Below are 23,977 nucleotides of genomic sequence, written 5' to 3' on the forward strand. Positions count from 1 at the left end.
TTCTTCAGGATATAAGATGTTTTCATTTCTGTACGTGGAACTTTAGCGCTGTTTCCCTTACAGAGTTGTGTATTACTGAAGCTGTAACATGAAAGAACATGTAATCAAATTAATGGGCAACAATTCCCCAGGTCTCCTATCCAAGTCAAAATTGCCAGGGATTTATTGCTATGAAAAAATGAATATTATAAAACCAACTATGGTAGTCCAAGCTGATCTCATGGGGTGGGGGGAACAGACAACAAGGAATAAATGTTGTGTGTTCTAACTTTTCAAAATTTGATATTAGAGGGCATTTGAAATGAATGTCTGGAAAATGTAGTTGGATACAAACCTGTGGAAACCGCTGTGCTTTGCTTCTTATGGATTAAAATATATAAAAATCAAACTTGATTCATTTTAGCATGGTCAAAAGTATTGTTCTGTGTGTATAACATATGGCAATTAGTTTGCAATAGATAAGAAAATGCATCTTTTTGCACCTATATTTAATTTATATTTAATAATTTTAGCTATTGGACAGGGAAACAGTGAACCAGTTGCTGCATTTAAAAAACTAAAGGTGTATTTAGTAGCAAACTGTGTTGGTAATGGGGGACTGCTGAAATGGCTTGTCAGCTCTTTTCCCAACACTTCATTTAGTGTCATTTGAAGGAGTGAAAGGCATTGTTAGGGTAGTATTTAGAGGGATATGATCCCATCTACATTCAGTCTTTTAGTTGGCAAGAGGTGCTTCCATTATGACATGTCTACTTTCAAGACAGAATGCATAAGATTATGTGTTGAGTTTGTTTAACATTTATCCAGTAATTATACCTGCATTTTCATTACTGTCACTTTCCAGGAAAATTGTCCCCTAGTGTAAACCAGCATAGTCCTTGCAAAGTCCACAGAGCAGTATTATTTTACACAGGCTGAGGATTTGGCCATTCATTTTCACTCAATGGAAAAATTAAACTATAAAATATAATTTAGCATCCTTTTCACTAGGTTCATTCATTCAGATGAAAGAAGCATACACCACTAGATGTCACTATAAACAGAACATTTTCTGTTGCTCATTCATTTTATTGCAGTTACAGAGAGTATCTTCATTTTGTTTTAGGAAACTATTTCAAGTTTTTGATTCTAGCACCTTGCCAGGTTACTCAAAGATTCCTAATGACCAAATTATATATCACTTATTGTATTTCCACTATTTAAGACTAAAGCTACAAACAATAAAAGTGTTTAAAGATGCAAAATCTGCAATACAGGGATTCTATAAAAAAAAATTATTTTATTAATTAATAGTGTGATGTATACCCACTCAGTTTATTACTATTTTTTAAGAAAGCATTGTAAGTATCTGTCTTATTAGAGAGCAGCAGTAGCAGACAGATTAATGCACATATGCTACAACATTAATTAGAGAATCAGATTTCACATAAGATTGATAATCTGATAGTGACAATTGTAGCTGCAATTAATTGGGTCTCTTTTGGAAGGCTTCTGATGAGACATAGTAAAGAAAAAAAACACAAGGATGCTGAGATCCAGCTTGAGGTACAAGGAAGGCAAGCATCATCCTCAGTGTAAGATAAATTGCATCTCAATGGGAGTTTGCACTATGATTTTGCAATTATATTCCATTGTCTGTATCTACTTCTTACCAAGAGAAAGGAAAATCAAGCTGCATTAAAGACACATTCTAAGCCTAAAGGAATTTATTTTTAATTTCTCTTTTTGAAAAAAGTGTAGAGAAACAAAGGTTCTAATCAGTGATATGAGCAAATAGTGAATATGCCCTTAATAATAGGATGGTGGCAACAGAATAATGGGAAGAGAAAATAACTATTCAAATTATCCTGCTCGGCTGACATTTAATGAATTCATATTTAAAAAGTGACATTTAACAAACTGGATGGTAATGCAAATGAAGGCTATATTTACGAAGGGGTGAAAAACAAATTATAATCTCAAATATGAAAATATCCACTGGAATCTTGGTACTGGTACCTGTGGACAAAACACCACAGAATTACCAGTTCCTGGTATTAATATATTGTGCTCCATCTTCAGATGAATGAAATAGAGTCTCCATCCAATCCTCATTTCCTTTGCAGAAATGATAGTTTTGTAATTCTGGATCACTATTTATGGCAATGGGCAGATAGTGGCATGGATAAACAAACAGCAGTCCTAAAGTCATTGTCTCACTTTCCAAAATAAGCAAATCCTATACACTTCAGACCAACCCTGTCACACCAAAATCAGCGGGAGAGATGAATGAGCTATTTCATGACAATCCTAGTTAAGTCCATAACTCTCCTTCTGAACATTTTTCACTATTGCTTATACAGGTCTCAGAACAAAGGCAGAAGTCCTCAAAAACAATATGCACCCTCCTTATAATCAGGCCGGTTGGTTTTATCCATAAATGCTGTGGTATTGTCTGCAACTAAACAACATTTTATTGCCAAGCTATGTGCAGAACCCCAATACCACCTGATGCAGAGCAGCTTTGGTAGACATGGCACTGTCTCAGTTGACTTTGCACTGGATTTAGCCAACAAAGGTATCCCAGGTACTTGGAGATGAGCACTGTGCAAATGATCAGAGAGAATACAATGGAGCTACATCGTGTGAAGGTGGGGGCAAGGGGTAGGATGAGAGCCTGAGAAGTCACTGGTGTGAGTTCTTTGGAAGCTTTGAACTAAAATTTCACATTCTATGTTTTTAACTTTTTCACTAAATCTAGAATAAGAAACTAGGACTTGAGTGCCCTTTTCAGAGACACAAAAATCCATTCAGATTTACACAGTTAAGCATGTTCATGGGCTAAAACAGACAGGTAATGATCACAACGTATTTTTTGGCAGCATCCCAAAATCCTTAAATGTTTCCATAGCATTTGTTGTTCTGAGGCATGTGGAGTGTTTTCTCAGGTGGTATTTGGTTGCTGTCACTTTTGATATACAGGCTGCTGGAGTCTGTATGGTCTGGAAGGCCGATGCTAGCAGCTGCCTTCCAAATTCCAAAGGTGATGCAGAAAACACAACTCGGATGTGCGTTCAGTAGCGAAAGCTCAGAAAGATTTACTGTCAGTGGACAGCATACCAGCTGGTCTGAAAACAGTCAATCCAACTTACTAAAGCTTGTCCTTGACAGGTGGAGACTCTGTACGTTATTCATGATCACCTATGCCTCTACAAGGGACAGATTTCCTAACCCCTGTATTTATACTTGCATGCTTCCTGTCTCCTGCCAATTCTTATCTCTTTGTCAAGATGTTCATCTCTACTTATCCCATTTGCCAAGTTTACGCAACTACACTTGTTATATCCATGTCATTAGTAAGTTCTTTTACATTTGCCCTCGAGTTTCTTAGCTGCTGGTTTTGTACTTGCTTCAGTGTCTTAGTGCATTTTTAGTGCAGCTCATTAGTGCATTTTTAATTTTGTTTCTTTTTTACTTGGTCATCTAGCAATAATGAGGCCCTCATCTCCCATACTGCTTTCTAGCACCATAACTAACCATAGATTACCATAACTATAGCCTAGTACAGCCGGGACTCCTACAGCACTATACATATATTACCGCACTGACTCATTTCAAACAGTTCACATACAGAGTAGACCCTCCATGTAGAATACTGGGACATGGACATAACTAATTTCCCACCTCTACTGTAGCTTCCCTCTACCCCCCATCAAAAACTATTTAGCCAAGAGAAGGTATATTATATTGGGAGCCAGAAGAGTGAATTGTATTCCATTTACCTGTATCAACAATTCTGAAATTTCTATAAAGTCTAAGCGTTAAATTCATCCTCATAAGTTAGAAGACCTAGGAACAGATCCCTGAACTATAACACTTCAGACTCAGTTTTTGACAGTTATATACAATGCTTCTCAAACAGCCACTAAATATTTGCCCTTGGCCGGCTGTTCATAAAATACGGGCATGAGCCACACTGATTCGATGTGTTACATGGTCACTGATCCATGGTGAAAAACAGCTTTTTCTTTCTTGCTGCTAGATAATGTCAGTGGTTCTTTAGCTCACGTTATAGGTATGTGGTAGTGCAGAAGGTTTAAATTCCCCTTCTGATCCTGGAAGTAAGCCTTGGAGCAGTTGCTGCAGTTTAACACAACAGAACTTGGTTTTGCTTTTTTTCCCCTTTAAAAATTCCAGGAAGTTACATTACAACTATATTTCAAGAAAATCATTTATGTTGTGATGTCAGACATGAAGGCTAGAGATAGACATTCAAAAAGCCTGTGCCTGAATTGATTCAATGCTTGCCGGTTAGTCTAACCTGCTAGGCTAAATCACATTGTAATCACACAGACATCCCCTCTGGGCTGAAAAAATGCCGGCACATGCCTTCAGTGGCTCAGCGTAGAAGCTGGGGGGTGTTAGAGCAGCTACCCTTCCCTGCCACTGCGCTAAGCTGAGGGGGTTGTTGCCAGGCCCTGCAGGATGCTCTGATTAGGGAGGTGCCCCCCCCATCCTTGACAACAGAGCATTTATCAGTTCTGTTATCAGTATTTAGCACCCCATCAGAAAACAAAGCCTTGCTCATTAGTTCAAGCTTTTCTAAAACAGCTTTTTCCAAAGGAAGGAATGCAAGGACATTACCAAGTGAGCTGTTGATTAGCTCTCAAAAGCCCTAAGCAGACACTATCCTATCTCCCCTATACCACATGCTGGCTATAGTCGGTACTGTGGGAGAGAGGAGGAAGAAAACTCTGCTTAAGCAGTGAGTAGTGAAGAGGGTGGAGGGGGGCATGGGGAAGTCAGGCAGACCCTGCTGGGCCTGCAAGCTTCTGCTGGAGATCCAGCCATGGAGCAGAGGGGAAGAGCCAGCTCTGCTGTGGAGCAGAGAGCCCCACTTAGCCTAGAGAGCATGCCGGGATGCTGGGGAAATCTGATATAACTTAACCCAGCAAGGGGTCTGAGACAGACATTGTATAAACTAATTTGACTGATACTACATTCAACCAGGTTTATCTCAAACTTGTTTCAGCCATTTTCAAATTGGTTTATGTGCACTGAACATGTGTTCAGTTACAGGTTGAAACCCGTTTCTGATCACTTAAACCAGTTTATGTGTAATGTCTGTAGCCTAAGAAGTTACGAAGCCAGGGTAATAATTGACTGCCTTGAATAATCTGCCTTGCTTATATGCTTTGTGTCTTTAATTGCATGATTAAGTAACATTTTCCCTACTGTATCCATGGCTTCTGTGGACAGGACAGCCAGATGAAAAGGGTGGAATTATGTGGTTGGAGTGACAGGCAAGGAAAATCATCCTAGCAGTCATCTCTTCAGTGGATTGGATGGGAATGAAATAAAGTTTAGAGAGAGAAAAAAGGAAGATATTTCCTTGGCATACCTATCAGACAGGCACACTGGGATGAAATTTCCATTCACAAACCAGATCAGGGATCAGGTATTTTATATCCCTCCCTCCCCCAACATTTTTTGTTTTCTTCTACATAATGGCTGGCCAGAAATGGTACTTGTTTTTCAGTGATAGGTCCAGAATCTGAAACTTATGCAAAATTCCTAAGACAACCTTAATGGATTATAAAGGTATCAAAATTTCTGTGCGATTTAACATCATCTTTTTTAAGTACCATGCCTGTCAGTGTTGGATGGTAGATGTCAAGTTCAGATCCACCACTTTGTTATGTTCCCTATTAAAAAAAAACAACAACCAAAAACCAAAAATCTTGACATTAGTTAGGGAACTGATGCAGTGTGACTGCTGCCTGTTGTGCTGACCAATATTGTCTCATTGCTTCCTTGTACTCCCCTTGTCGGCCTTTAGAAATCCGTTATTAGCTCTTAGGGCAGGCAACCTTTCTTTGTTCTGTGTCAGTAAAACACCTAGCACAATGGGTCTTTGGTCTATGACTATGGCTCCCAGAAGCTATTTCAAGAGAAATAACAATAAGGGCAGCTCTTTCCATTCCAGACCATTTCCTAATTACTTTGGCAGTGACATTTTTTTCCAGGAAAAAAAAAATCATCCTACTTCTGTGCTTAGATGCAATACCCTGGTTTGTAGGAATATTTGGGAGAAATTTAAATAAGGATTTTTTCCCCAAAATATTTCACAAATATGAATAAAAGGAAAATAAACCTAGCTGTACTGGGCAATTATAGCCATGAATATAGATGCTTTACTATTAATTAAACCTGGCTGAAATTTTTATATAAGAACACAACAGCTTCATTTTAAAATAAAATATTTTCTGATCAAAATAATTTTTCCATGGGAAATTAAGGCTGAACAAGACATTGATTAGAACAAAATTTTACAGGGTAGAACATGTTGGTATTACACACACACACACACACACTCACACACGTATGTCTCATTTCAAAGTTTTTTCAATAAATTTCCACTACTAATCTATTTTTAATGTTGTCCCTCCTCACCACCAAATTTATACATGGTTCTGCTAAAATTGGTGTGTGTGAGGGCAGGGGGAAAACATTAAAAACAGATTAGTGTTAGAATTTCTTGACAAAGAACTTCAACATTTATATATATATATATGCGCGTCACATCAACATGTTCTACATGTTACTGCAGAACAAAACCTCCAACTTTTAGTTTCAATATACATATTACAAATACTACAGTAGGATAAATTCTTTATATAGCATTTGCAATGTTTGAAGCATTTTCGTTGTTTTGAATTTTAACACTGACAAACATGATGACCTCCTACATGTAGAGCACCCATATTGTTTTTTTTTAACATAAATTCACAATACAGTGCATCATAGTGCATGAGAATAACCCCAATTTAACATATCAACTACACTGAATGTCAGATATTAGAAGCACTGGTCAAGCTGCACATTGGAGTTTGAGCTTTTGTACTGCTGAGCACCTTGCAGCTCTTGCTTTAGTTTGAGTCAAATCTCATTTGGATTTATTTTCATCAATACTATATCCACCTATGATGATATTAAAAATCAAAGCTAGCTTAGACATTAACACTTTATTAAGATAAACTAGGAAGTTTACCACTCTGTTGGTACTTTAATGCTGCAATCTGTTTCATGGCTCTTCCCATGGATTTTTTGTGATTTTTCTAAAGCTGAGTATTCATAACTTTGGAAAATTCCCTGGCAGACGGAAAAATGTGGTTGTGTTTTAAAACACTTTTGATACATCCTTATTAACAATATTATCTGTGAATAGTACATTTTCATTGGCAGCAGCAGGAGTTTTACTTGTGTGCTTAGTGCACGACTGTAGCCCTTATGAAAATAATTAAAAATATTGAAGCACTATGCATTTTGTCTGCTGTCCACAAGTACAGAAACAGGAATTAATGAACACAGCACTGATACTGTTGTAAACATCTGGTTAAATGATGTTTACACATCACATATTTGACAAAATATTTTTACAATTTTTTTTAATTGTTTTAAGAAGTCAAATAGCTTTAAAACTGATAGGACAAAAAAAAATCAATTGATTTTATAGCCATTCCTCTCCATACATAAGCAAGTGCAAAGATTACTGTATTTACTTGAATACAAGACAAGGTTTTCTCCCCCTAATCAGTATTGCGGGGGGGGGGGAAGCCTCTCATCTTATAAACACATACAAAGAAACCTCATTAAATACATTGTCTGTTATCAAACTTCTGCCAAATCAGCACGTGCTCAGCAATGGAAACCAACTATGGCATTGCCCGTTGTATGCAGTTCCCCTCAGTGCCAACTCTTCAATCATGGTGAACCACTAAATTAATACATTTTGACTTCCTCTGCACTCCCACAACTGAGCTGCACATTTCTTTCACATTTCCAATTATTCTGGTTTTTTACCAGCTGTAAATGTCTGACAAATATCACCAAATGGGGCTCCAAACAGTTCAGTGCCCCTCTGTCACCCCTTCTCTCAGCATGTCACATATGATTAGTGTCACCCCTTCTCCCAGTCTCACGTGAGGTACAACTAGGCCCAGTTGCCTCATCTGCACATAAAGTTTTGGAGGATCCCAGGACTTGTGATAAGAACACATAGTTCCAGTCATGAGTGGGGATCCTTTGTGGGGTGTGGGGGGGATATCTCGAGTACACACACGTACTGAGCAGTGCTGAGCAGTCAGGTCACCATGGCTTGAAAGGCTGTTGATTCTGCTAGAGAGCCAAGCCCAATTAACTATATGGTAAATCACAAGCCTTTTGGGTTTGGACTAATATCATGTGTATATCATGTGCCAAGTGCACCTCCCTGCATATCGACGGCAGGCAGAAGAGCCACGTCCTGGACTCCACCCTCATGGTCCAGGGCCAGGCGATGCGGCACCTGCACAGCGGCGAGGCCTACTGCCACCTGGGGACGCCCACCAGCCACCGAGTCAGGCAGACGGCGGAGGAGACCATCGCCGGGATCATGCAGGACGCCCGCAAGCTGGACTCATCCCTGCTGGCCCCCTGGCAGAAGATCGACGTGGTGAACACCTTCCTCATCCCCCGCGTCGCGTTCATCCTGAGGGACTCAGTGGTCCCCAAGACCCCCCTCAAGAAGGCGGATACTGAGATCCGGCGGCTGCTCAAGAAGTAGCTGCACCTGCCACTGCGTGCCAGCAATGAGGTCCTACACATCCCCTACTGGCAGGGAGGCGCCAACGTGCCCCACATGGGGGACCTCTGTGACATCGCGGTGGTCACCCATGCCTTCCGCCTCCTCACCTGCCCGGACGCCACGGTAAGTACCATCACCGCCAGCACCCTGGAGGAGACCGCCCACAAGAGGATCAGGCAGCAGCCCACCAGAAAAGACCTGGCCACCTTCCTCAGCGGCTCGCTGGAGGGCGAGTTCAGCTGGGACAGCGGGGACTTTGCCTCGCTGTGGAGCCAAGCCCGCAATGCCACGCACCACCTCAGGAACCGCATCGGCTGCACTTGGACCTGGACCGAGGAGCGCCGGGAGCTGGGAGTCTGCCTGCACCCAGCCCTGCACGCCGACCACGTCACCATGATGCCCCACACGAGGACCTTCCTGGAAAGGTTCCTGAAGGATGCCGTCCGCAACAAGTACGCCGGCGACCTGAGGGCCAAAGCCGACCAGGGCAAGGTCTTCGACGTCACCTCGAAGTGGGATGCTAGCAACCACTTCATGCCCAGTGGGAGCTTCACACACTTCACGGACTGGCGCTTCCTCCACCATGCCCGCCTCAACTGCCTGCCTCTGAACGGGGCCGTGCGCTTCGGCCACCTAGACAAGAGGTGCCGACGGTGCAGCTATGCGGCGGAGACCCTCCCCCACGTGCTGTGCGGCTGCAAGCTGCATGCCAGAGCCTGGCAGCTGCACCACAACGCTGTCCAGGACCACCTGGTGCAGGCCATCCTGGCCGGTGCGGGGGAGATCTCTGTGAACCGCACCGTCCCGGGCTGTGAGAGCCAGTTGCGCCCCGACATTGTTGTCATGGACCACAAGGCCAAGAAGATCGTAATGGTGGACGCCACCATCCTCTTCGAGAACCGGCGCCAAGACTTCACCGAGGCCCGGGCTCGCAAGCGGGAGAAGTACGCCCCGCTGGCCGACACCCTGAGGGGCCACAGCTACGATGTGACGGTGGACGCGCTCATCGTGGGGACACTCGGAGCCTGGGACCCCAGCAACGAGAGCGTCCTCCGTGCCTGCTGCGTTTCCCGCCACTACGCCAACCTGATGCGCTGCCTCATGGTGTCTGACACCATCCGTTGGTCCCGCGACATCTATGTGGAGCACATCATGGGCCACCGCCAGTACATTGACCCCTCCAGACCAGCCGCCGCTGGACCAGACCCAGAGGACGCCACCGCCTGAACCGCGCCCCCCCTGCTTCGCTTCGCGTTGAGAGGACTTCGCCGCCATGGACGACCCCACCCCACCCGAAGAGGACCCCCGCGATGGGACTTTATGGACTGAGATGCTCTCTCTGAGCCACTTCCTTCAACATTGTGGACCACTGTAACGGGTATGTGTGTATCTATTTCCTTTCCCTCTAAGCGTCGCGACCCCCCCCTCCCCTTCCCCCTTCCACATCCCCTCACCCCTGGGAATACTTGGCTAACATTGTATAGTATGTAACCTAGTTGCGTTCCCCTCCTCTCCCCCATCCCTCGATTGTTAGTCCCTCGCTCAGGCGCTTTGTATTTCCATCTCAACTTTGTCATCTTTTTCCTGGATTCCCCATCCAAAACATCTACTAATAAAAGTCAATTTGTACTATATACACACAGGTACCAAAGTGCTGCTTAAAGGTGTGTTCATGGACTATTTGTGCTAAAACTTGCAGCAGTTTCGGAAGAGGTAAAGTGTATCAAGTCTGGCTGAACTAAGTCAGTAAGTACCTGTAGTAATATACCTTTATGCAAATTTTGCCCTTAATTTCCATGTGCTTAGGAGAAGCTGGGTTTGATAGTAAGGAAAGAGGGAAGAATTTAATGGGGCAGAGGGCAAGGGGGCTACCTTACCCCCCAGATTCATTTTCCCTGCTGTAACAGTGGGAAGGGGACAAATTCAAGGAAAACAACTAATAATTAGATTCTATACCTAGAAAATAATGACACATTTATAAATATTTGATATAAAAAATCTAATTATTGGGGGGTGGTCATTTTATATTCAAATTAATACAATATTTGTCTGTTTTCCACTATAGATATCAATTTTAAAATATTGTCACTATAATGTGGTGGTATGCTATAAACATTGTTCACTCATTGCACAGATGCATATGGTAGAAATCACTGGGAAAGTCAAATATACTGTTAACACTAGCTTGTTTTTACATGGCCTTACCAAAAGATTCAGGAAACTTCTGCAATTTCTAGAGTAATGCAAATTTTGACCTCATTTTATTTTCCTTTAGTGAGAGTACTTTTAGACAGTTGGGGCCACCATGAGGGTTATAACAAATATGTATTAAACATACTGGTTGCTTCTGACTTTTTTTAAAGGAAAAAATGGTTGTGGTCTGAATAGTATAGAGGGACTTGTTGAAGATATACTGCATGGGGGAGTTCTTTTCATAATAGTTATTTATTTGTAATCAGTTTAAAAGAAAAAGAAGGTAATTCAGGTTCTGCTCTCAAATATGTAGGGGGATTTCATTACCTACCCTGTTCCCCTGGGTACTTAACGGGAAAAGTCACACAATTAGAAACAATGCTTGCAATCAAGGAAAACAATAAAGCATTCTAAACTTCGCAGAAAAAAGGGAGTCTATGCTCAGTGGCTTTATTTAAACTAATGAGGAATAAACTGAATATATAAAACTATACAATGCTGAATAAATTAATTCTGTCTTAAGGACAGTCAATTTTCCACAGAAATCCAGTTAAATCTTGTAGGGAATGCTTGACTCTAGTTACTGATCATCAGGTATAAGTACTTGTAGGCAATGCTTAACTGGTTACTGATCAAGTGTAACTGCTTTAGTACTGTAACACCGAGGATAAGCCTGCAAGCATGCAGAAGTAAAGACTAGGGCTGTCCAAAATTTCACAGGGTGTTTCATTTTGAAGCTGTTTTGAGCTTGAAGCAGAGAAATCAAAATGAAACAAAAGGCTTCAAAACAGCTTCTAAATTAAACAAGGGCACTCGAAACATTTTGAAAGTTTCAAAATGTTTTGAGTTTCAAAGTCAGGCTTATTTGGCTTCCGCACCAGTCCCAGCCCCAGCCAGCTTCTGTTATCCTGCATGCAGATCCGGGTGCCTGTGCTCCCAGGGAGGAGTCTAGTATGGGAGCATTGTGCAGGAGGGTGTGGGACCCTGGATATGCATGTGGAATGACAGCATTCTGTCGCTGTTGGCTGGGGCCAGCGGCAGCAGTCTTCCTGGCAGTCGGCATGGGCTGTGCCCAGAGCTGGTCCCAGTCAGCAGCGGGAGCCTCCTGTCATCTGGCATGCAGATCTGGGGGCCCACACTTGTAGGAAGAGTCTGGCACAGCCCCACAGTCCTCCCAGGGGTGTGGGCCCCTAGATCTGCATGCCAGATGACAGGAGGCTGCCTTTGCAAGGAAGTGTCATGAGTTTTGCTTTGAAGAGTTTTGCTTTGAACATCTATCTCCTTGAAGCTTGGCAGGCTTCATATCCTCAGAAGAGGCTACCATCCCTGCAACAGTCATCTGAATCAGGCAAGAAATGACAAAGTTTTAGGCATGCTCATGATTTCCCATTATCAATGTTTCACCTATAGACTAAATGCATTGAAACAGTAAAACAGTTTCAATGAAATGAAATGGAACAGTGCTTTAAAATGAAACAAAACACAAAATGAAGCACTGTCCCTTCGAAATGGCAAAACAGAAGTCAAAATGAAACAGTGCTGTTTCATACAGCCCTAGTAAAGACTGTCTCACTAGAGATAAGAACCATGTTATTATTTTTAAATGAGGGCCTACATTTAAAATCTCAAAAGCCATGTTTTCCAAGGGATCCAGAAACTATCACATTTTAGTAAGATTACCAGACACTACATTTGCTTCTCTGTTTGTGGATTTGGGATAATATAGGAAATATATATATATTTGAAAATCTTTGTCAAAATGTACACAATAATTGTCAGGCAGCTCACTCACACACCCTTAAAAGGGTGCTGAACTATATCAGGTTATTATAGCCATTCTTAAAATTAAATGCTGTGGATTACTTGTGACAGTCATTTTGTACAGAGATGTTCCAGCCCACATCATTATGTAATTTATCTAGTAATCTTTGTCATCATAGTAAAATATATTCTACTGGATTCATCTGAAAATTAAAAATAGGAGATGAAAATACTAGAGTTAAAATGTCAGAGCCATGGACAGGCATTCATTTCTTGTGCTAAGAATTTCACACTTGGAGTATACATGTATTTCAGCCCCTTGCTAAAAAGCTACACAAGTGAACTGTCCTAATAGGGGACCCTAGAGGGCTGTTCCTTGGGTCACCACTGCCCTTAAAGAATCCAGGTGATTGACAGCCTGCCATCCACTCTGTCAGAGAGGACTGCCAGCCACTCATAAATTTATGGACAGACTGGAAAAAGACAAGCCTAAAAAAAAACCTATTGTAAAGTCTGGGAGAGAAAAAAATTGAGCCTTCTGTAAACAAAAGTAAGCAACTGGAGCTTGTTTGAAGCTTCGTCTGTGAACAAAGCTTGAGGAAGGACAGACACAGCAGAACAGTGCCATTTGGTATCTGAGGAAGCACTCAGAGAAGTGTACACACTAAAGGCCATTCTCCCATGGCTAGTACCTTCTGAGGGCACCAGCTCTAAGTAAATCCCAGGGTAACCCAGAGGAGTGGAGGGATCAGGAAGCATTCTGCAGTTCTCAGCTCATTAGGAGGGTGTGGGGGAGGAGGGAAACATTTTTCTGCAGTAGAAACCATCCCACAGCCCCAGAAGCTTCAGCTTTTGGGAATAATTTGCCCTGCCTCCCCTGTCCTTGCCCATCGTGCATAAATGTGGGGTAATTTAGGTCTGTTAAATGGCTGGGAGGCACTGGCAACCTCAGGAGGGTCCCCACAGGGCTCCCTGATACCTCACCTCTAGGCTGGCTGTCCAGAGAGCCAGTGTTCTCCCTCCTGTTCTCTCCATTGGAGGGATGGAAGGAGGGTAGAAGACTGTGGGATATTGGGTGTCCTTAGCATCCAAGAGAAGTATACAACCATTAAATTTAGTGTCAGAGAGGAAGAGCTCTTATTTGTTTGATATAATAGAACTTTCTTGCAGAAGAGCCAGTTTTCTTCAGCAATAAACCCATCAAACAGCTGTACACTCTCTTTTTGTCTTGGGAGAAAGGCTGGGAAAAATTTAATGCCTGGCCATGACGACTCATAGTTGAGATGATATCTTTTATTAGACTAACAAGATTTTTGCAAAAAAAAAAAATTTTAATAACAAGCTTAAATAAATTAATTTCATTGCAATTAAAGACTTTTTTTGCAAATTTTGTTTTGCAGAAATCTTGTTGGTCTAATAAAAGATATTATCTCTACTACAAGTCCTGATTGCTTTTTCCTCTAGACCAATACAGCTATAACCTGGACACCTGGCCATGACCCAGGTTTTTCAAATATATAACATATATAAAGGAAAACATGCTTACAAATATTTTTCACCAGTAACCTATAATTTGTGAGAAAGATGCAAAATGAATAAGTCAGAACCTACAACTAAACTGAGAGTAAAGGGTGAAATTTATTACATATGTCCATACTTTGCTCATGATACAGCCCATGTAAATTATATTTTCTTAATGGAAAATCTATTTCCAGTTTAACAAAACTCAAATGTTAATTAGTGCTACAAAAGCATGTTAGAATTGCTCAAATGAAAAAACATCAACACATAATAATAAAAATGGAAAGCCAATATAGCTGTTGTTATATACTTAGCATTCAGTGTCTTGATCAACACTTTAAGATGGAACAATTTAAAGAGGAAATAATCAACATCAATCATTTAATGAAAATTGATAAGCTTTCAGATTTAATCCATCACAGGCCTGAATCCAAATCCACAACCAGTTGAAGAACTCAGTTGCTTTATTTAATCATGTAAACAAATACCAACCCAAGTCTTGACTTTAAAATTAAAATATTTTTGCAATTAGACTCATTAACATGTGCTGATTAAACAGATAAATGAAGCACTATACAATAAAGTTAAGCTTATTAAAATCCAAGCTGTGAAAGGTCATCTCTTGTAGCATCTTATATCCTTTAGAAACTACCTTTCAAAGAAAGAAAATTATAAGTTCACTTCCCATAAAGAAATTATGTTATAACACATATTCCAGCCAACATGAATTTTCTAAACTTCGTAACTGTCTTCCATCTCTCCACTTTTTCCCTTTAGGGACTATCAGAAGAACTGTCTGCTATAGGGAGAGTTGTACAGTTTCTGCCAGAAAGAAATGCTAAGACAGTGCCCCTTTGGGATTGTTCAGTCCTCGGTTCAGTTATACAGTCATTCATAATGTGTTAGCACTCACATAAGTGAGATCCATTTTGGCAGTCTCTTAGAACTGAAAATACTCTCTTGCCTGTCTTTAGTTAAAACAACAGTAACTCTCCCAGGGCAAGTTGATGGCTCAGAGGACTGGTAATAGGATAGGGAAAATTTCACCTCTAGGTTACCTGTTCAAATCCAGTCTATGTCAAACAGTGAGGGTCTCACATTGCTGTGTTTTAAATGGCGTAAACACACCAATGGCTTCAATTGAATATACCCCAACATAACTCAATGGGCTTCAATTGAACATACCCCAACATAACTCAAATCAGAATTTGGCACAAATGTCTCTCTCAAAATAACAGCTATAAATGCCATATCTGAAATGAATCTTGATCCCATAGCACAAGTGTTCACGTCATATAACTCAAGGGCACAATGACAGTCTAGATGCAGTTGAGTCAAAAGAAAAGGAAACTGAACTTGTTTTGCAACTTTCCCCCCGAAGTGGATTCTTCTAGAAGCCTTGGAAAGTTTGCAATATCACAACTTATGCTGTACCTGTTTTATGCAAACACAATGGATATCCCTTTCACAGACTTTAAATTCAACATCTTTCCTATTGTTTTTCTTTCCACTGGACCATACCTCTTTCCTGACTCTGAAATTTGTTTGTGATTATGATGGTCTCAGTACCATCCATGAGGAATTATACTTGGTATCAGGAGTAAAATAAGGAGGTTACCATACTTTGATTACGCCAGAAATGAAGCAGTATAAAACAAAGATATCCTTGAAAGCATGATAAACATTAATACTTCAGTCAGGAATTAAGAACTAAATACATATTTGATTACTATATGTAACAAGAAAGAGCTCTTATTTAGGAAAGGGAGTAGACCCAAGTTAGAAGTTACTTGATTATTCATCTACATAAACAATTTTAATATGCATATTACCTTTAATTATTTATTGTCCCACCAAGATGAATTTGGAGAAAAAAAGATGGAATGATTTGTGAAAATGGAACTCCAGTGAAAAAAACCAAAACCAAAACCAAGCAAAACAACAACAACAACAACAAACCCAGTGATGTGGGGGGGTCAGCATTTTAGTTTGGCAAACTGTAAGTACACACATTAAATCTGCCTTTTGGCCTTCTTTTAATTTGGTGAAACTGAAGCATGTTTGCAAAATAGTTTTGGTTGAAGCTTCTTTGTTCAGGAAGACCAAAATCCACCTTTTGGTCTTGCTGGATGCAGACGCTTCAAATTAATCCGTGAGCCTCAGGAGACCATCTAATCCAATCCCCTGCTCAAAGCAGGACCATCCCCAACTAGATCATTCTAGCCAGATCTTAAAGACCTCTAAGATGGATATTTCACAACCCCTCTGGGTAACCTCTTGCAGGGTTTAACTACCCTCTTAGTGAGAAAGTTTTTCCTAATATTAAACCTAAATTTCCCTTGCTACAACTTGAGACCATTGCTCCTTGTTCTGTCATCTGCTACCACTGACAACAGTCTAGCTCCATCCTCTTTTGAAACCACCCCTTAGGTAATTAAAGGCTGCTGTCAAATCCCCCCCTCAGTTTTCTCTTTTCCAGACTAAATAAACCCAGTTCCCTCAGCCTCTCCTCATAAATCATCTCATCAATGAGACAAAGATAAAACCTAAAAACCAAAGGCTGTGGAATGCAGATGCAAGGATCTGTTTCATGCTGTGTGACAATAAGTCAATATTTTTCAATTTACTGTGTGGTTTCAATTTATTTATCCAGGAGATAATCCCATACTTATTTTAGATATTTTATTATAAATATACACACATGTTTGTAATATTATACATATACAGTACATATAACTAAATATTAAACTGTTATGGTACAGCCTATACATTTTTATTTTATAATCTCTCCGCTAGTGATATTAAAGCTTCCCAGAAAACAATAGGTATACTGTTACCTAAATGGCTAAATGTCCAAATGAAAAGGAAATGAGGTAATTTGCCAATGTTTTTGGATACATTCTTATGAGGTGATACTGTTAACATAACCAGATAGATGTATTCAATTAAACCAAGATTCAAACTTTTTCCTATCCTAAAATTACCAATAGAAATGTATTCAATCAATAGTTATCTTGAGGCAGTGTATGAACTGTTATTAAGTGTTTCTCCTATTAGGTAGGAAATTACTTTTCCTCTCTCATCAGTGCATCTTAGGAATTATTATTATGGGGGGGGGCAGGGGAAAGGAATGTGGGGAGCTGTGGTCTGTAATGGTGTACAAGATCAGCTTGAATTTTAAGGGAGATTTGCATTATGAGAAAGACAAAATATCCAGGTTCTTTTATGAACACAAATTATGTCATCTAATGACAAGTCAGCAAGCGTCAGCCACAGAATATATATGATTTGGAGGAACAGAATTCTCTGCTTTCAGCTAACAGTGATGAGAAAAGTTATAATTTTGCTAACCCAAAAAGTGAGAATAGATTGAGATGGTTTGTAGGCAGAAAACTTGAATAGTATATGGGAATTAAAATTTGGGGTACGAGAGTCAAGAAAAGGAGGGAGGGAAAACAGTAGACCCAATAAGACATAAGCATATAAAACATAAAACAACATAATGCTACATATAAATCAAAATATGCAACAAGATGTAGGCATATGCAACAAGACAAATACACATTGCAGCTCAGTGGAAATAGTTTGTAGAGAAGAAGGCCTCCCATTTAGTGGAATGACCTATAGTCCACACACAGTTCATTGCATTGTGTGGAATTTATTCTTTGTTTTTATGAGTGATAATAGCTTGCTAATATAACTTTATTCATGGAAATTGTATTAAATCTGCAAAATATACCCCATATTTGGTTGTTTATCCTAAGTTTTCAGAAAGTGAACTTAAATTAGAAAGATAATCCAAATTAAAACAAAAAACCTCTAGGTATTTCTTAGGTACACTCAGGGATACCACTTTGCCAACACATCCACATCCTACTTTCACTGCTCCATAGATCTGATTTGTAGGCCCTAAAGACAAAACTCACCATGCAGAATCAAGCCTATGAGGCAACTTTGTGAAATTGGACTGGTTACATGCAAGTTAAGCCTGGACATGTGGCCTAGGTTCTTCTGGGATAAGAGCTAATGAATGAGAGATAAGTCATTCCCTTTCACAAACTTGACCCCTGATTTCATTTATTTGCCAGAACAACTGCAGGTAGATGGCAGTTGTCATGCGTATAGAAAAATAGAGTCAATTAGTTTCTTTTTTTCTTGAAAAATGCTACTTTTCCTCAAAAGTGAGACATCTCAAAAGTTCCCCTGTCCCTTCCACAGACTAGGTAGTCCCAGGTCAGGTCCAGCCCAGGGTGTATTGCATTGGTTTTTTACTCCCCTCCTGGACCAGAGCAGGAGGGAAGTGTGGAACCATTCACTCTTGCAAAAGGAACTCTCAAAAGAGAGATATTCCAGGTTGCGATCTGAAAGATATTCTCCCAAAAGGGGCATGTTTAACCCAAGCAGAAATTGAGTGAACACTTGTATACTTCCTGGTAGAAATATAACCCCTGGGCATGGCCAGGGTTATTTCCCTTTGGTGCTTGGAGGGCTGGTTAATCACCAGTATTAATATAGGGTGAATCAAGATACAAGTATCTTTAAAAACTTTTGATCTATTTTCCAATATTGAATATTATTAAAGTCAGTCTCAACTAAAATGTTTTCCCTACCAGCAATTGTTGATGGCTGCTTTTCTACTTTTAGGAAACAATAGGTCATCTAATATAAAATAAAGTCTAAAGTATACTTGAAATTGGCTATGGTTTGGTTAAGTGATCATTCATAACTATTGCATGAGCTTAGCATCCAGATTGCATTGATATTGATATTCAAAGTGAAAGCTACTAGAAAAAAATTCCAACTGGAAAAAATATATTAGCCATTCATATCAAATCTTAAAGTACAAAATGACTACACAAATGAGGATGCTAAGATGTATTGAGCATAATTTTTTCTTTGGGCAGCTTCCTTGTGTGGAGCTAAGCCAGTCATGTTCAATCTTTTTGCCCTGTGGGCTGATTGAGTGGTGCCATGTTGATTCACAGGCTGGATCTACTCTGTGAGCTTGAACTGGAGTATGGTGCTAGACCAGCTGGGACCCAATCCAGCTACAAGGAGCCATCTGGCCCCATGTCCAATCCAGCTACGTGGAGCTTGGAAATTTAGTGGCACAGCATTGACAGTGTCTATTGCCACCACTCGCCAGCTGCCAAAGTTTCAGACTTACAGGGAACCCCTGTGGGCTGGAAAACATGGCTCTGTGGGCCACATTTGGCCCACAGGTCAGGGGTTGAGTACTCCTGGATAAGGCCAAACCGCAGTAGCTATTCTGAACAGTTTAGTACTGCAAAATGTAGTATGTGAAAAGCTACTTTCTTTAGGTAGTTATTCAGACCTCACGCAGTAACTGAAGCAGTAGAACACCTATACAGGACCAGTACATAAACAGTTGGTAGAGATGTAGTATTAGGGCTGTTATAATGGAGGTGTATGCTGCAATCACAAAAGGGGCTGACATGAGGCTTGGCAGTTCAGAGAAAGTGGCTACCCACTTAGACTTCTTAAAAATTGTTTTGCTGCCATTAAATGGGCTCCATGTAGCTATTCTTTGTTCCCAACTCCAGGCCCTGTAGATCAACAATAGAAGTAGTTATTTCACTATGATGCTTTGAAAGGAGGTACTCAGTCTGCCACTCAGCCTGAGACCCAGATGAACTTCATCAGAAGTTAAGTCTGCCTATCTGGAAGCAGTTGCAACTGATGAGTTAATTAAGGTAAAGCAACAAGAGGCTTTAAAGCTCCAGGAACAGAGTGCAATGAGGAGAGAAGAGGTTGGTGTGCTGAGGAATAAGCACAAAAAACAGGTTGTCCCTCCCTAATTATGAAGAAAGACCACAGGTTTCCACTTTGCTTGTTGTTTGCACTTTTGCTTGTTTTGTTTGGTGTGGTGGGCAAAGATGCATTAAGTGAAATAACTGGGTGTGTCTATATGTTCATTAATGAGCTATAGTTACTGTGCATTAAGTTTAGTACTTGGATAACCAAGTACTGAATCAATACACAGTAACTGGTGCTACTGAGCAGTAGTGACGGCACATGGCTTTTAAGTGATGCTAACTGTACAGTAGCCTGATACTATTGTGCAGTAGTGCATTAGCATGTATGTTGCCCCGCATGCCACTACACAGTTAGCATCGCATGTAGACATACCCACTGAATGGCAACCTGAACTTACAGATTTCTGGCCTTGATAAGGAATCTAGGTGATATGAGTGAGGCTAAATATTTTATTATATTGTTCAATTAATGTAGAGACTTATTTAACTGATTTTAATACATAGTTTAATATGTGAATATTAAAAAAAATGGTAAACATAACTGTGCCAGACTATTTTTAAATTTTATGAACATGTCCAACTTATTTCTAAAAATATATCATTTAAAGATACAGACTATCCTCTTGGGCAATGGCAGTCAACCTTTTGGCCCTGCCTGATGGATCTCTTGAGGCCTGATCTCCCCTACCCCCTATGCCAGAGCTACATCACAGAGCCACACTATCCAGCCCACTGGGCTCCTCACTAATCCAGAAACTTGGCAGTAGGGCTATTCTCCTGCCACCAAATCTTCAGATCTGTGGGGTGTTTGGTGGGCTGGATGATATGTCTCAATAAGCTGGAGTTTGAGCACCCCTGCCCTGCCATAAAGGCACTGATTTTTTCATTTTTGCAACCATCTAGAACGGGATATACATAGACAGTTTCTCTCAACATGCTATCTCTTCCATTCCTTTTCCAGTAAAGGAGATAAGCTGAATGCTTATTTGATGCCTATACTAACACTGATGTTCACAGGGTGGGAAAAGAATGTATCAGATGCTATGGAGACAGGAAAAAAAGAGAGATGACTAATTATGGTATAAATTGTGCTCTCTATGCCAACTGGTATAAAAAGTATCTTCTATGTCAATGCTGGATAGCCAATGCTGTAAGTACAATATTTACCTTGAGCCTAAGATGATCCTAAATTTAAGATGACGACCTCCCCCACAATCATAAATTTTCCATGTATAGAATCTAATAATTAAAAAAAATAATTTTCCATGTGTAGAATCTAATTATTGAAAGGTCATCTTTAATGCTTCTCTTTCATCATTGCAGAGCCTGCTGGCCTGGAGCAAGGGGACGGAGGGAGAAAGAGAGGCAGGCAGGGTGGGAGGGATAGGTGGAGAAGAGACTCTGCGGGGAAGATATTGGGGTGCAGAGGCAGTGGTGGGGTAGGTACACACAGCAACTGCAGCTATGGCCTCAGACCTGGGTAGTGCTGGAGCCTGAGCCACAACAGACAGCCCCCACTCCACTGCCCTCATAAGCAACTCTAAGTTAACCTGCCCCACAATGCGGGGGAGATGTACTCGATTCTAAAGCAAGTTATCTCCAGTCTTAGGAAAATTTGGAGATAGTAAGACATTTTCACAGTGCTCCAAATCTTGTAGTTCTTTTGGCCTACAGTGGGATGGACGTACCTGTAATGGAAATGCAATGAAAGCTTGGGGAGTAGAATTTATTAATGGATGTTAAGAAGACAATTTACAAAGTTGAAAGGCTAGAAGGAAATATAAAGATCTGAATGAGGGTGGCTGTTATAATACAGGGTGGGAAAAGAAGTGGGGGGGCACAGCAAAGTTACTTAGTGAAAGTGTAGCCTACTTGGTGCGAGGATGGAGTTGGGGGTAGGGGAGCTAGGGGCACAATGCTTACAAAGGAGAGAGGGTACAAATGCCCTGTGCAAGGAAGCCACATCATTACAAAGCAGTGGGTTTTGAAGAATATTCACAGTGACAAGTAATGTTATGCCACGTTAGCAGAGTGGCCAGCTACAGAAAGGAATCCTAATAAAGTTAGTTATTGCATGTAGTGTTTTACATGCAGCAGGTTGCTTTTGGAATATTTCTAGCAGACAAATGCTATTAATTGTGCATGTCATTATTTTTGAGAATAATTGTACTGAGGCTCTCTCTGTGTTGTAGACTGCAGTATAGTGTAGAAATACCCAAGCTATCAGAGAAGCCGCTTGCTAATTTCAAACTAGCTAAGTTATCTCAAGACTATAGACAGTGTAGATGTACCTTGAGGTGTGTTCCTAAAAGATGGAAAAAGAATCAATTCCAAACGGCAATGAGTAAAACAGGAAGATATGTTATATCACTATTTGCCAGGGCAGTGCCACCAGAGCAGGTTCCAGAGTGAAAGGAAATTGCAAGCTATGTAACCCGAGAGTTGTACTGCCACACAAACTCCATGCTAAATTAGAATACTCTTTCTGTAGCTTAAACTTTTTTTCTCCTCACTTCTGAAGATCAGCACAAGACGTGCTGCAAAATAAATAGAATTTTGCAGTTAGCTAAAGACCTTTAAACCTTTGGATTTTCTTAAAAAAAAAAAAAGCAAGGTCTGTGTAGCATGAATTGGGCTATTTACTTCATAATTCCTCACATTGACTCAAAGCTGAGAGCATTAGGAAAACCTTGAGCCAGAGAAATAATTCGAATGCCTTTACTTTTCTCTGCCAACTGTAACGATAAATATACCTCTTCTTTAAACTGTCTTTTTTAACTCGCTCTGTACTGCCACGAGTCAGTGTTTGTGAGACAACAGACCATAAAGAAGTCAAGGAGTAATAAGTATGCCATTAGAAATCATGGGGTGGTACCCAACAAACTAAAGCAGGGGTTGCTGTGTACTTATATAGTTTAAAAGGCTAAGGTTTTGTATATGGTTAAAAGTCCAGGAAATTGTGAGAAAGGAGCCCAATATATACCTCAAATTAGGGTTTAATTAATTCTTTCCTATTCCTCACCAGAGATTGTGATATATATTCAAACACAGGCAAGATGTACACCTTGCTGGGGTCATTTGACCTCAGTACTCTCTCCTGCCATGGCAGGGGGTTGGACTAGATGATCTACTCAGGTCCCTTCCGACCCTAGAAACTATGAAACAACACTTACTAGAAGTAAGTGGTCTTATCTATCTTTCGGCTGTCTGCCTGTAATCTAGATCCTCCATTAGTGATCCAAGAATGTCTTGGGGCCTACCGTATTAAAAACAGCCTCCTCCTGGACTACATTAACTTGGCATGGGCAGAGGTAATCTTTGTAGTGTCCAAGTGGAGTAGTTGAGTGGTAAAACCTCTAAATAAAACACACAGTTCTGCACATGGTAGTTATGGAGCCTGCACATTGCTCCAGAGGTCCTTAATATTCTACTTACTGCCCACTGGTTCAATTCTTGTGTCCCATCTTTTTTTTATATGTCTGGAAAACTTACTTGTACATCTGTGCATTGTGGTAACTATTAATCAGGTAAGTATGTTGCCAGAAGGGAATGTTGTGCAGGACCTCAGTACAGGAACATACTAAAACATGACTGTAGAATAATTTCTGTTGGAATTCCAAAGAATAAACTCTTAGCCGCATTTTAGCATTTAAACAAGGATGACTCTGGAGTAAGAGGTCCTTTGATGAAGCATAAAGCAGACCTGTTTGCTAAAGTAGCCAGTAGCCATCATAGGATACCAGTGAGAGAATAACATGAGCAACAGGGTTGGGGATGTGGGGGAAGCAGGTGAGTACGAGAGTCTGTTTTGCATTGTTTTTCCAGAAGTGATGCACCTACTCCAGTATTATTGTAGGCAAATTTATCCAGCATCTCAGTAAGACCACTTTCAAAGCAGGCTTGATAATGTCGGCTAAAGAACTAGGTGGTGTCTGGATGTAAACTATAAAATAACTCGGATAAACCTAAAACAAATTTCAAGCGTAGGCAGGCCCTAAAATATATCACAGTACCTGGCCCACTATTGGCACATTATGGGTAAATGACTGTTAAACTGAAAGTTAATAGCCAGCTAATTAGTTATGTAAAGATTGTCTCCATATTAAATATGCATATGTAG

Source organism: Crocodylus porosus, unplaced genomic scaffold (assembly GCF_001723895.1).
Source record: "Crocodylus porosus isolate Cpor-Errol unplaced genomic scaffold, CroPor_comp1, whole genome shotgun sequence".
NCBI classification, from domain to species: Eukaryota; Metazoa; Chordata; order Crocodylia; family Crocodylidae; genus Crocodylus; species Crocodylus porosus.